Below are 14,323 nucleotides of genomic sequence, written 5' to 3' on the forward strand. Positions count from 1 at the left end.
TCACAGTAGAAAACTTTTGGTAGGAAGACAATAGCGAATTGGTTTCTGGCATTCCTCACAAATTCTCACAGAAGGTAGCTGAGTCCAAGACTGAGGGCGAATGTCACCCACTGGGCTTTCAAGCGATTAAGCAAACTCAAAACCCTGCTGTCACATAGCCTCACCTAGCCTGGGTTCTCTTAAGTTAGTGGTCGAGGCTCCCTCCCCACTTCGCCTTCAACAGAATGGTTACCCGGGCGTGGTTGTCTCCACAGACCCACCCAGACCTTCCCATTTCTTCCAGCCCTCCTCGTTCTCAGTTTTCTGAAGAGTCTTCCTTAATTGTAGCTAAATTATTTTCCACACTCTCATTTTTTAAACTTTTCATTTAAAAATCACTGTAGGGTCACAGGAAGTTGCACGGTAGAACGAAGAGTTCGGTCACCCGTCATCCAGTTTCCACCCAGGGTCGCATCTTACATAATCATACTCAAGCTATCAAGACCATGAAGGTGATGTTGGGCACGAGTGTGAAAGCAGTTCTACATCATTCCTGTCACACGTGTAGGTTCACACAGCTGCCACCACAGTCAAGATGCAGAGCTGTTGCAACACCACAAGATCTCCCTTTATAATGTCACACACGCACACACACACAGACACACACACACACACACACACACACATCACCCCTAACCCCCGGGAACCGCTGATCTATTCTCTATATCTATAATGTTGTCGCTTGGAGTTTTATGAATGGAATCATATAGTGGGTGACGTCTTGAGATGGGCTTGGTCTCCTCAGCATATCGCCATTGAGATTCAGCCCCGTTGCTGCATTTATCCATAGTTCGTTTCCTTTATCGCTGGGTTGTGTTCCACAGCATGGAGGTACCCCGGTTCGTTTAGCCATTCATCAATGGCAGGACATTTTGGTGGTTTCTAGGTTTTTGACTATGACAATAAAGCTTCTGTATATAAACTTTTGTCCTCAGGGATCTGGGTGGACATAAGTTCTCATTTCTCTGGGATACATTTATGCCCAGGAGTGAGATTGCTGCGTTACCTGCTCAGTGTGTTCTTACCTTTGCAAGACACACCCAAATTATTCTCCAGAGTGGCTGTACCATGTGACCTTTCTAGAGATTGTTTATGCGTTTGTTTATGAGAGAGAGAGAGTGCATGCACGTGTGTATGGGGGAGGGGCAGAGGGAGAGGGAGAAACCGACTCCCCGCTGAGCAGGGAGCCTGACATGGTGCTTGATCCCAGGACCCTGAGATCATGCCCGGACCTGAAGGCAGACACTTTGGATTCATTTCTTAATACAAGTCATTTCAACTTACATGTGACATTCCACTTTATTATTTCTACAACACACATGCAAAGAACTAAAAGACCCAGATGCTCTTTTCTTTGGATGTTTCTTCTTTTCAGAAATATTCGAATTCTTTCTATCCTTATCCGCCTGGGGGTCTGCCTCTTGAGTCTACTCGTCACTGGCTGCTGGTGTCTGATGCTGTGGCAGCCGTTCAGAAAGCTGTGAATCTGCCACGAACTGCCTGATTCATTAAAACACAGAGTTCCCAAGCAATGTCTCCCCCAAGGTAGTTTATTCAACCAGTTCCGAATGCACACCCTGACTTCTCTGGGCATGTCCTTGTCGGATCCAGGACCACAAACTCTTTTCTGGATTTTGCCTGAAATTCATAGACATTACCTTGCAGTTCATCCTGGTTGTGGTAATTCTCAAATTCCATAGTCTTATTTTTCACGGCTATTCCAATGGCAGCCCACATACATGTAAGATTGTAATACAGTCAGCAACGCTTCGGTGGCATTTGGCTCTAAGAGGTCTGTGTTTTAAGTTTCACTGGAAATTCAAGATCATGTGAATACTGTCCTAGGACCCCAAATTTACTGTCGTAATCCTAGATTTGCAGTTCCCAGATCCTGACTTTCCAGTGGAAATGGAGTGGTAAGGATTTTAGTTCCTCTTCCTGGCATTAATTAATGGTATTTTTGATTTGTGTGAGTGACCCTCATGGGCACTGGTGTCCCTTTTGCTTTTCATTATTGCTTCTCAAGCATTTCTTGTCTCTCCTACTGTAAAACCCCCAACATCTTGGATGGCTTGCAACACCTAGATGATACTGGGCTTCTCGGTTTCTTCATTTGCTCACTTCAGTGATCATTTCCTCCAATGCATCTCAGATACTCACATCCACTCTTTATATTCTAGACCTGTAATCACAAACAGTTTGAACCACCTCCAAAATTGCTCTCTCAAGCATCCTATTCTCTCCCCCGACGTCCTCCCCTTCCATCCCTGGTACTACCCTGCGGCAATTCTTCGACCCTGTTAGAAACTGTAATACTTTGTACCTGACTTTTCTTCTTCTCCTTCTACTGTATGAATACTTTTCACACCTGGGCGGGGGTGATGTCTACTTTCTGCCTCTTTGAGTGGCACAGAGAATCTAAAAGGTTCCTGACTCTCACCAAGCAGCGTTACAATTGTAGCCTGTGTCTTGAGGTCTGTACGGCCATCTGAACATAGGAGGCCTGTAAACTTTTCTTTTATTAAAAGAATTGGTGTTTTTTAATGCTTGTTAGTTTCATCCGTCACTCATAGCTAAACTTTTTTTTTTTTTTTTAAGTAGTCTCCATGCTGGGTGAGTTCAATGCAGGGCCTGAACTTATGACCCTGAGATCAAGACCTGAGCTGGGATCAGAAGTCAGATGCTTAACCCACTGAGCCAGCCAGGTGCCCCCAATCATAGTCAACCTTTTGACGGCTACGAAAGCACCAAGAAAAGAAAAGTATGTTCCTAGAATGTATGATCTGATCTCCTTTATGTGTGTTGTGCTTCATTTCACAGGCTTGAAAAAGTTACAAGAAAACTAAAGATGTATATTTATTTATTTTTGTAAAGGATGATCAAGGTAAACTGTCAAAGGGAGCATAATTTGCATAGTATGTAAGGTTATTTAAGAAAAATTAAATCAGTAGGGGCTCCTGGGTGGCTCAGTCCGTTTAGCATCCAACTCTTGATTTCGGCTGAGGTCATGATCCCAGGGTCATGAGATCGAGCCCCGGTGTGGGGCTCCCAATTCAGTGGGGAGTCTACTTGGGATTCTCTCTCTCCCTCTCTCTCCGTCCCTCCCCCAGCTCATGTGCTCACTCTCTCTCTCTTTCAAATAAAGAAACAAATCATTAAAAAAAGAAAAGAAGAATTAAATCAGTAAAAGTCCTTATTTTAGTTTATATACACTAGCATATGTTTGTTCAAGGAAGGAGGAAGCTGTAAAATGTACCTCTGAATATTTAGGATGAAGGTACAGAGGAAGAACAGGAAGAAGATAATTACCCTTGTCTTTATTCCAACTTTCTTTCTAAATTTAAAATACTCCTCTCCTCCTACACAATATATAGGTAATCTAAAAAGAAAAAGAAATTCACCAGTTAGAAGAGAAAAAAGAATTTATAGGCAGAGCAAGGAAGAGCCCAGGCTATGGGGACCTACCAGGTTTCAGACCAAATCTAGACCTCACAGTTGAGGCTGGCTTTTCAGTGCCCGTATGACAGAGATGACACAGGACCTATAATGACATCTCCTGCATTCATCCTGGAGCCTCCCAATGGCCACAGGCTTTATAGACTAAACGTTACTACAACACAAGGACCCTGAAATGCGGTTAGAAAACTAGGTATTTGGTCAGGCCTTAAAGTGTTAGAGAAAAGGGGAAAGTTAACAGAGAGAAATTGAAATTCCAGACTCTGTCTTACATGTTTGTGGAATCAAACATTACCCTTCCTGTGTGAAATGGAAACCATACGCTCAGAAACTGACAAAAAGGTCTATAACCATTGAAACTCTTGGGGACCCAACAGTAAGAAATTCATTATGGCCCTAGCCATGGGAAGCCTAGTGGACATCTGCTTCCACCCAAGAGGGGTTAACATGAGTCAGACTTAACCTCCAGCCTGAAACAGATAAGACAAACAAACATAATATATGAAACAACAGTTTTCAAAACATTATGAATCAGGCAACAAGAGATGGCGATCCCTAAGGGATGGGAAACAACCAGGCTGAGCTCCATGGCCATCTACCTCGCTCCCTGGAGGGCGGCCATGATGGGACCCAGGAAGGGAAACATAGGCAGACCTGGTGAGCAAACTGAGTTCAGAGTCTGAGTTGGAAATACAGGGACTGTAGGAGAGAAGCTTCCAGACACTTTTCTACTGGCCACAAGGAGGCATTATGGTGTCACTGATAGCAGAGAGTTGTAGAGAATGTCCTTGATACTCTCTGAAGTGTGGGTATAAATAGAGGAATTGCAGGGCTCGACTTCTGTATTAAGGTAGGGGATAGTTTGAAGCCATCAGTCATCCCTTTGTGACACGCAGACAGCAAGACACAAAGATACCATCTCAACAGGTTTATAAATGATAGCTTAGCCAAAGCTCTTCCTGTGTTGAGGAAGCTCGGACCTGCCTTCTGGGTGTAAGAAATAAGGAGTGAGAGGCCCGGATGAACATGGGGCAGATATAGGAAGAGGGGCAATAAGAGGCGGCACCACACGGGATCCGGCCAAGCCCGGGTTCTGCTGCCAAGCCGGAAGCTGGGTGTAATAGCACAACAAGGAGTGACCCTTGTCCTGGTGAAGCCAACTGCAGACGATCATCACCACCGGCAGGTCTACCCGTCAGGGACCAGGGACTCCGCACCCCCATCTCTCCACCCAGACATCAGAGTCTGGAGCAGACAGACGCCCGGCCCCTGTGGTGGGCCTGCCGTGGCTCCCGGGCTGCTCCACTGTGCGGCCTTTCGTCTCCTTGGAGCAGGTGAGTCCTGGTCAGAAAGGAAGTCTTTTGACCAAAGCTCTCTTGTCCTCAGTTTTGGACCCTTCTTTTATGACAGCAAGATCAGTCTCCTTCTCGACTCTGCCTCTATGTTTTCTTTCTCTCTCTGCAGGTCACATGGGGGCCATGGTCATCCAGATCCCAAGACACCAGATTACGAGGGTGGGAAAACCAGTGACTCTGAGCTGTTCTCAGAATCTGAAACATGATTCCATGTATTGGTACCAATAGAAGCTGAGCCAAGCCCCAAAGCTGCTGCAGTACGACTATGATACAGACCTGAACAAAGAAGCAGACACCTCGGATAACTTCCAATCCAGCCGGCACACCACTTCTTTCTGTTCTCTCAACATCCGCTCGGCAGGCTTGGGGGACTCAGCAGTGTATCTCCGTGCCAGCAGGAAAGACACAGAGCTACGGTGTTCCCACTCCTCTGTGCGTAAACTTCTCTGTTTCCTGGGTCCAAGATCCGTCTCTAACCATCCCACCTGCTTGTCCTACAGCAATAGTGGGAAGTGGGTTTATGGCTGTCATCACCTGTCTGTAGACAGAAGTTGGGCAGAAACCTACGAAAACCACTGACAGGTAGGCCAAGAAGGGAAAAGTGGTTACACTCACCCGGGCGTTCAGTTTGTGGTATTTTCCTAGGATCACCTTAGTCACCCATTCTGCACTCTTCAGTACATAAATAGGAACTTTTTTTTAGTTGTTTTGTTTTTTAATATAAGTTGGAGACCTGGAAATATGATACAGGGCAGGCCTGCCCCGATGAGAGGTGGCCCCACTCTCATGAATCCTTGCCCTAAGGGGAGGAAGGTGCCCTCAGAGACCCTGTTGCAGTCTCACGGTTTTCTTCTCCAATAAGGAAAATGAGAACTCTTAGAAATTTGTGCCAGGTTTGACGCAGAATGAACTGCCCGCACACGCATTATTCCCAGGGTATTTAACTACACTGCATGATACAAATTTGCCTATGAACCATTCCAGTGGCACGCCGATAGGACACAGAGCCAAAACAAGATGTGGTGCTTTAACAGATATATTAAAATGACTAGAATTTGCCCTACACTTTTAATATTAATTAAAAATATATCAAGTACTGCAGCTTGTTGGAAATAAAAGGGGTTTCTGGAATGTATTAGAACAGCTTTCTAAAAGCCAGTATGTATCTTACGGGCTTTAAGAGACTGAAATATTTATGATGGCCGATTCAATAAACGCACGTATCATCATTTCAGGAAAGAACAAGCATCTGCTAGCTGTGGGATGCCTGTCACAGGCTGGAACTGTGTCCTCATTTTAATTCTGAAGAACATATAGTAGATATTCCTACTAAGCTGTGGCTTATCACGTCACCTCGTATGGTCACCAACAGCATCACGTGCTTCCAACTCTTTAACCAAGAGGCCAAGAGGTACTACCCAAGATCTTATTTGCTAACTAAGTAAAACTCAGAGAAGCTAAACGCTGTCATCTGGTCCCCCCACCATCACTACAGTGGTCTGCTTTTTCTTTCTTTCGCTCACCACACATCCACACCTCTTTCCTCACAAATGATGAAGGTTGCGCCTCTGTGCTTCTGCCTTTGTTTCAAAATCTTCTTCTGTAAAATGAGACGTTGGAGCTAATATCTCTGGAGCCCTTCCCCTCATTCGTGACTCCACGACAAGGTTTAGGAGATTGATTCGTCTTGAGCTGAATGGCAAAAGAATTCAACCAGGGGGCAGATTAGAGATTCTTTAGATGATGTGAACACTTGACATCCTCTTGAAGAGAGGGAGGAGAGACACGAAGAGCAAAGACTCACTTCACTCCGGCCCAGATGAAACATGAGGCCCAGGGCTAAGGATGCAGTTGCTCTGTGCTCCTCGTGACTGGTCTGATCCTTACACCGAGATGAGGGAGGGCGAGGTGGGAGGGGGTGTGATTTGCTGTAGCCAAGCAGAACAGTAGAGAATTGCCTCGTTCTCTAGCAGGTATGGTCACTAAAAGCGTGAGGACACACCCAGGGAAGGAGGGAAATTAAAATCTTAGGAGAATCTGATAGAAAAAGCTGGAAAGTAAACACAAGACCATGTTGGATGCTCTGGGAGTTGGAAGAGAGTTGGGGAGCAAGAGTGAGTAGTGTCTTATTTTATTTTATTTATTTTATTTTATTTTATTTTATTTTATTTTATTTTATTTTATTTACTTTATTGCGGCCAGAACACTTAACATGAGATCTACCCTCTTAAAATTTTGCATAATATGGTATATACATAGAATAGTATGTTATTAGCCTTGAAAGAGAAGGAAATTGGGCAACATGTGATGACATGAATGACCTTGAGGACGTTCTGCTGAGTGACCTAAGCCAGTCACAGAAGGACAGGTGCTGCACGATCCCACTTACGTGGGAAGGAATGGCTTCCTTCTTGGTTGGTGCCTTGTTCCAGCTGCAGCCTCCTCTAATCTCTCCCATTTGTGCTCAGGGTTTTCATTTCCTAGCAGCCAAATGAGGACATCTTGTAAGAGCAGAACCTCTGTGAAGAACCAGGGCCATCAGAATTTTTACAGGCACCAACTATTTTCTGGAACTGACACCGATTCTTGTTCAGACAAAAATTCACTACCGCCCCTCTGTACATTTCTGGGGTTCTGTGTGTGGATTCCCCCTCCCCGGTAGTCTTCCTCAGTGATTCCAGCTGCTGGGTTCCCTCTAGTTGTAACCTCTGTCTCCTCAACTGGGAAAATGGGCCGTGCCCTGTGTCTGCCCCTCACCATGTGGACACGGCCCCATTTTTTTCTTGCTTTAGAATAATCACAGTCCTGCGCTGCCTGTTTTCCAGTGACCGAGTACGGTTGTTTCCTATAGTCTACTGGTTTGTTTTTCACTTGTATACAGCACGACAGCAAGGACTATCGGTGAAGTGATCACGTCACAGAGCAGGTGGTTATGGGCGGTGAAAAAGCCTCAGAGAAAGCTGCCCGCCTCTGTTCTTTCCCTAAAGCCGTCATGTGCCCCGTCTTCATCTGCTCCTTGGTCCTTTGGTTCCTGAGTGCAGGTAAGCCCCCGTTCTGAACTTGTCAGCCCCCAGCTCTAAACCTTCCATCCCTGTCGCCAGACTCCCTCAGGGGCTAAGCCTCCAACTTCTGTCTGCTTTCTTCCCAGGCACCCTCAATGCAGAAGTCACCCAGACTCCAGGACACCTGGTCACAGGGAAAGGACAGAAAGCAGAAATGCACTGTGTCCCAATAAAAGGACACAGTTATGTTTCCTGGTATCAGCAGATCCCAGCAAAAGAGCTCAAGTTCTTGATTTCTTTCCAGAATGGCGTCATCTTTGACAAAACAGGAATGCCCGAGAAGAGATTTTCAGCTGTGTGTCCCCAAAACTCACCCTGTAGCCTAGAGATCAAGCCTACGGAGCTGCAGGATTTAGCCGTGTATTTCTGTGCCAGCAGTGAATCCACAGTGGTAAATATTAGCTAATCTTAATACACAAACATCCTGGGCCTGGCTCAGGAAGCAGCTGGTATACTAGGTTGGAAGAACATAATAGAAACTAACTAGAGCTAGCTTAAGCCAAATGCGAATTTATTGCAAGGCTGAATATATGGCCCATAGAACCCCAAAACAAGAACACAGGACTTTCTCAAGAGCGAAGTAGAATAAAGTCCTGGAACGATGACATGACTGATTTGATAGCTCTTACTTCTTTTTCCACCTTGTTGGTCCCATTGTTCTCTCCATGATTATAAATTGTCTTTTCCAGTTGTTAAATCTCATAGCAAGCGGAAGGTCATAGATTCAAATGTCAGTCCTCCAGCCATATTGTGAAGGACCAACTTGACTTTCTCTCACGTAAGAGCACAGATCCAGAAAACAGAAAACAATTTGATCCTATTTTACTCAAAAACATGCTCTTGGAAAATTCAACTTTAGCCAAGGGGATCAGGTTATTTCAAACAACATGGCAGCTAGAGGCCTGTCACTTTGACATTACGGATCACAGATGTCAAAGACAGGAATTCTCTAGTTAGGGGCCAGGACTCCCAATAGGTATCCATCCCAGGGGAGGAGTACCAGATACAGAGAACATAGGAAAATAGAAGGAATTAGAAAGGGGATCGAGATCCTTACTTGTTAGAACAATGTCAGACCAAGTAAAGACTCTGGTTAATTTCTGTTCAAGGAGTTAAATCCAGGTAATACAAAAGCATGTTAATTTTCAGTGTGACAACTTCACACCCTACTAAGTCAGTAATTAGTTTCTGTGGAGCTGAGGGAACAGACAGATTAATGTGTCCTCAGTGGAAAAATACCTGATGTGCAAACAATTGAAAACTGATGTGCAGACAATCGAAAATCCCCTAGTATGTGGTCCAAATTGTAATGAGGGACAATGCGTTCAACATCAAGGGAAGGAAAGGAGGTATTCCTGCATTAACTCTACCTGGGGAGGTCACTGCTGTTACATAGAACAGATACAGAATTCAAAATACCTCTGCTAAAATTTAATGATCCATCCTGTTTATAAAACTCTTCATTTCAGGACGCCTGGCGGGCTCAGTCATTTGAGCATCTCACGCTTGATTTCGGCTCAGGTCACGATCTCGGGGTTGTGGGATCGACCCCACATCGGGCACCATGCTCAGTGGGGAGTCTGCTTAAGCTTCTCTCTCCCTCTGCGCCTCCCCCTGCTCACTCTCTCTCTCTCTCTTTCTGTATTTTTAAAAAATACTTCAAAAAAACCTGTTCGTTTCTAACCACCCACTACTTAGCTTTCAAGAAGTTGATATATTCTCTCTAGTCACTTCTGCTCTTATTTCAATAGAAGCTGAACCTGCTTGTCTTACCCTCAGAAGCCCAAATTTACTCCATTTCTCAGGCAAATTTTCATCCTGACCTCTTGAAACAGAAGCTCTCACTTTCCTGTCTACCTCATGTTATGGCTGTTTATTTCAGCTTCCTTTCCGAGCACTCAAAAGTGAGTCCTGCTGAGTGTCCGTTTCTGTCTTTCTCCGAGTAACAATGTGATTAGTGAGCCACACATTGGCTTTCATCACGGACGAATTATTCCTCTGGGTGCCGTCTTCAGCTTCTTCATTGAATAGTTCCATTCTTATGAAACTATTCTCTTTAATCTTAAAATTACAAACTTGCTGGACCAAAGGCTGTTCCTTTCTCCTCTTACTTGGTCTCTTTGAAGCATTTGACAATATTGACTCTACCCCAAACGCTGGAAACTTCTCTTGGTTTCGCTCACCTCATTTTCAATTCGGTTTATTATTTCCCATCTATTCTTTCTTGTAAATGTAGTTTCCAGAACTTAAAACTATCCACTATTTATTCCCATTCCTAGGAAAATTCTTCTTTTTCCTTAAATTTTAACATTCTAATGTAACGCCTTAAGTGGTCTTGTCTTTTGTTAGTTTGGCTTATTAAAAAATCTCCACTGGGAAGAGATTGAAACTGTTGTCTGAAGTAACTTTCTTCATCAGTATCACCTGAGGGACAGGTTAAACAGATATATTCTAGGAAAGGATCAGAATTTCAGAGTCAGAATTTCTGGAAGGGGTTATAGGAATATATCTAATCTTACCAAGCCCCTCGTGGGGCTTATTTATGTTAAAGTTTGAGAACTTCTGCCAACCTTCTGCCAAGATTGGTCAAATAGCACTCTATCGCAGGGCTCAGTCACCATCTTCTTCTCGCTCCTGTTATTCTCACTCTTTCCCCCTTTTCCACCTCCTCTTGTGTTTTCCTTAAACTTCACTTTTCCTAAGAATGCTCAAGTGGGTTTGGAGCCTGTTTACGTCATCCGTGTAACAAAATAAGCATTAGGTCACACATTTGGACCAACGTTCCCCCTTTCCTGTGGAAGGTGCCCTGAAGCTGTGGGTATTCCCAGGGACTGTGGCTTCACAGCCAGATCCTACCTTGCGGGGCCAAGGGAACTCGAAACTTCCATTCCTCTCTGCTGCTGTGTATCAGAAACCATTGCTGGAGAGCCTCATCCTGCCAGTGATCTTGCCTTGGACACCAGGTTCCTCTGCGGGGTGACTCTCTTCCACCTGGGGACAAGTGAGCTTGGGAGGGCTTGGGAATTTGCGTCGATGTTTTCCTAGACCCACTCTCTATGGCTTCTGTCTTCTCCCACAGGACACACAGACTCTGCAGTCAGCCAGATCCCCAGCCACAGGATCACCAAAGATGGGACAGAGGAGGGTTCTGAGATGCGACCCAATTTCCGGTCACAGATTGGCTTACTGGTGCCCACAGAATCAGAGGCAGGGAATGGAGTTTCTGATTTCCTTCCAAAATGAAAACACTGCAGCTGAGCTGGGATGCCCAAGGAACGGCTCTCAGCCGAAGGACCTAATGGAACATCTTCCACCTGAAGACCCATCCCGCGGAGCTGGGGGACTCAGCTGTGATCTGCGTGCTGGCTGCCTTGGCACGGTGCAGTTGAGCAGTTCCCTCCAGTGCGCAAACTCACCGGCTCCTCTCCTCTCCCCTGAGCTCTAGGGAGACATTTGGAAAGGCCACTTCCCAGTCTTCTGCCTCAGAAGAAAGAAAGACGTAGGTGGATTGTTGTGACTCCAGCTGCAAGCAGGAGAGGACAAGACTATGAATTAGCTCTTGAATTATAGGGTGGGCGTGCTTTGGGACATGGGCTTCTGGAACTCCTAAAAAATGCAGAATTGGGTAGTCTGTGGATTCCAAGTTTAGAAATAAATCCCCCCTCCCCCCCAAAAATTTTGACTACAGAAACCTGGTATCTGATAATGATATTATCTTACCCAAACTTCAAGAAATTCCTACTGATTTTACCTCAAACATGACTCCTCTGTAGACTCTTTCCCTCCATGGAGGCCAATGACTTTCTTGTTTGTGGAACAACAGAATGTTGACCACTACGGGTCTAGGATAATCCTTTTGTCACACTCCAAGGCTGCCTCCTCCCCAAGACTGACCATCTCTCAAGGGCAGTGAGTTAATGGGAATAACGGAACAGCAACCACCACCCTCTTGAAGGGAAGGAAGCAGGACAAACACTGATTAGTAATCCCCACTCAGAGACTCTTTTGGGAAATTCAAGTCACAAATCCAGGGGAGTACAGAGTTTGACTCTATGATGTTACAAATTTCATGGTTCCCTTCTCTCTCTTGAGATGCCAGATCCACAGAGAGTGGAATTGGAGTCAAGATACCCACTTCCTTATCTAAACTCCGGCTTTTTTTTTTTTTTTTTAGCTGTAGGATGCTGGCAAGAGCCCTCACCCCCCTATGACTCAGAATTCTTCTCTTTAAAATTAGAAACTTGCACAACTTGCTCTCCAAGATTTGACATGAGGATGACTCAGGATATATCTCCCTTTTTCCCACACGTGGGACCATCAGGGGTTGCTGTGGAAGACATGTCGCTACCATCTGGCAATAACTGAGCAAACTGTCAACGTCGATAACGCAGATCCAGGGAAGACTTGGTTGGAAGGGGCAGTCTAGATCATTCCTGTTTGCCTCAGCATTGACGCAGACTTGAAACGCGGTCATGTCAAAGAAAACGGTATCTATTTCCCGCCATCTCCCCCACGGCTGCCAGATGGCGGTACAGGAATGCGTCAGAGAGAAGACCACGTAGAGCGGACAAATGCTCTGGTTTTAAAGGGTCCGGTTCAGACAGTAAGCTAAGAAAGCCATTGCAGATTATGACACAAACTATAGCATCTCTCGGTTAACAGTAAATCGCTTATTAATATTGTGGTGAATTCTGTTAAAGAAAATTTTATTCAGACATTCGTTAAAACGGTAAGGCCGACTTCAGTCGGGAACCTCAGCAGCGGAGCATTGCAGCAGGGAGACAGATGGGGCTCAACGCCAACACCGAACAGGAAAAATGAGAATTTATAGCTAAGAAGCAGGGGGGGGAGGGGAAGTGGATGGACAATTACCAAGAGGGTAAGGGGGGAGGGGTTCTGGGTAAACTGACTAGCTGGACTTTCACTGAAGGCAACCCCAGAATGAACAGACGTCACCTGGGAGGTAATCACTGGAGACAAGAATTTGGTCCAATATCAAGGGTACTCATCTATGGAGGGAAGAAAATTCTGGCTAACTACCTCAGCAGGACTCTTTCTAACTGGACTCTCGGGGACCGCCCAAGAATGGGACCTAACTGAAAAAGAGGAGAATGGACTCCTGAGATACAGAACAGACAAAATGTTAACACTTACCTGCTGTGAGAGGTGAGGGAGATGGAAGATGTGTAGATGCCCTTAGACTTCAAGAACAAATCTAGGGATCAAAGATGGAAGAGAATCTTCAACAAAAGGTCATTTTGAAATTGGAGAACACTTGAGGCATCCCCGTGGATATTCTTATTGCTAAAAGAAACTCCCTTTCTCTTCTTTCCATGACCTGTGGCCTCACCCATTGCCGCCCCACACTCCAAGGCTCACACACACACACACACACACACACACGTGCTTGTGCAAATGCGTGCACACACCCACTAAGACATCCAAGGAGAGGCACACATCTGCTTGTCCTCCCCTCACTCCTCCCCAGCAGAGGGCAGTATGGGATTTAAAAAGCAGTCTAATCTAGTTTGTTTTCACTAACAATTTTGACTTATTACTGCCCCCACTTACCTAAATCTTGTTATATATAGCAAGAGTACTCTTCTGGAGAAGTAAAATCTAATCCATATTTCCGCTTTTATTATTAAGGGGCATATAATTGCCAATTAGTTTCTCAGGGAGATAATGTTTCAAAAGAATAAAATATCTAGGCATAAATTGAACAAAAGAAATGAACAAGTTGTACGCTGAAAAGTACAAAACATTGCTTGAAAGAGATTAAAGACCCAAATAAATGGAAAGATATCCCATGACATGTACTGAAAGACTTTAATACTTTTGAGATGGCAAAAAAACTCCCCAAATTGATCTACAGTTTCAACTAAATCCCTATCAAATTCCAAAATTCCAGCTATCTTTCCTCCCCCAGAAATTGACAAGTCAATGTTAAAATTCATATGAAAGTGTAAGATACCAAAATTAGCCAAAACATTTTTAAAAAGAAGAAAAATGTTTGACAATACATATTCTCCCATTTCAAAACTTACCATGAAAGTACAGAAATCAAGACAATGCTGTACTGAAAGAAAATAATCAATGGAACAGAATCGAGAGTCCTCAAATCCATACCTTTACGGGGAATTGATTTTAGATAAGAGCGCCAAGACCGTTAAATTGAGAAAGAATAGACTTCTTAGCCAGTGCTGCTGAGAATGCTGGGTATCCATGTGCAGAAGAATGAATTTGCAGGCCTTCCTCATACTATATACAAGAATTAACTCAACACTGATCAAAGACCTAAATATAAGACTTAAAGGTATAAAATACTTGGAAGAAAACACAGGTATAAATCTTTATGACCATGGAATAGGCAATGATTTCTTAAACATACTACCAAAACACAGACAACCA

General features: G+C 44.5%; 1 gene segment (V, D, J or C); it reads left to right on the forward strand.

Annotated features, from left to right (window-relative positions):
• Window positions 1-14,323, forward strand: part of LOC113267076 (T cell receptor beta constant 1-like) — a 111,255-nt gene that overhangs the window by 621 nt on the left and 96,311 nt on the right.

The sequence above is a fragment of the Ursus arctos genome, unplaced genomic scaffold (genome assembly GCF_023065955.2).
Source record: "Ursus arctos isolate Adak ecotype North America unplaced genomic scaffold, UrsArc2.0 scaffold_3, whole genome shotgun sequence".
Taxonomy (NCBI): Eukaryota; Metazoa; Chordata; class Mammalia; order Carnivora; family Ursidae; genus Ursus; species Ursus arctos.